This window comes from Gadus chalcogrammus, chromosome 4, assembly GCF_026213295.1.
Source record: "Gadus chalcogrammus isolate NIFS_2021 chromosome 4, NIFS_Gcha_1.0, whole genome shotgun sequence".
NCBI lineage: Eukaryota > Metazoa > Chordata > Actinopteri > Gadiformes > Gadidae > Gadus > Gadus chalcogrammus.
Window position 1 is genome coordinate 27,404,638 of NC_079415.1, and position 796 is coordinate 27,405,433.

A 796-nucleotide genomic window follows, 5' to 3' on the forward strand; every position below is an offset into this window, starting at 1 on the left:
TGTACATCAGACACTCAAACACCGCCCGAGGACCAGCAGCGCCGGTCACGTGCACACAAAGAGTAACATGATTGGGTGAGGATAGCAGGGGGCAGGGTCGCTACCAGTTGCTCCTCCCTTCAGGATACTTCGTCTTTTTTATTTTACCCCAGGATGCATTTACATTTAGGGTTGAGACACTTTTATACAAAAGGAACGAACTTGAAACCTTCAGATTTAGAATCAGTCTACCTCCTTCGATACCCGTCCAATGTTAACGTTTGAATAATATGTGAAGGTTGTAAAATAAACATTTAGATTGCCAAAGTAGTTAAATGAAACAAAGGAAAACCAAGTAGTAAAATCTTATCTTCAATACTCTGAAAAGGTTAAAAATCGAATATACAGATCAAGTTATTATGCAAGTTGTATGAGCAACTTAGAGTTCAGCATTAAGTTAGTATCACAACAACAATACAGTGTAATATACAGTGAAGAGTGAACAGGTACAGAGATTTATTAGAAATACTAAGTTATTGGTACAACATCACAGTACAAATCAGTGAACAGGTACAGCAGAGATGTCTTTCAGCTGAAGTGCAAAAGTAACCTAGTATAATGCGTTAATGTGATCTAGGGTGACAGGTTGAAACAGAATCAACTTTGGAGAACCATAACCTGACTTCAAACTGTGGTGGCCAATCACGTGAGCCGGCGATCAGAACAGACAATGGCCAAGGGAAGAAGAGTTCTTCACAGTAGCAGAGCTACTGTGAAGATGGCAGAGAGACTGATAGCCTCTGTGTTTTCCTCTCCT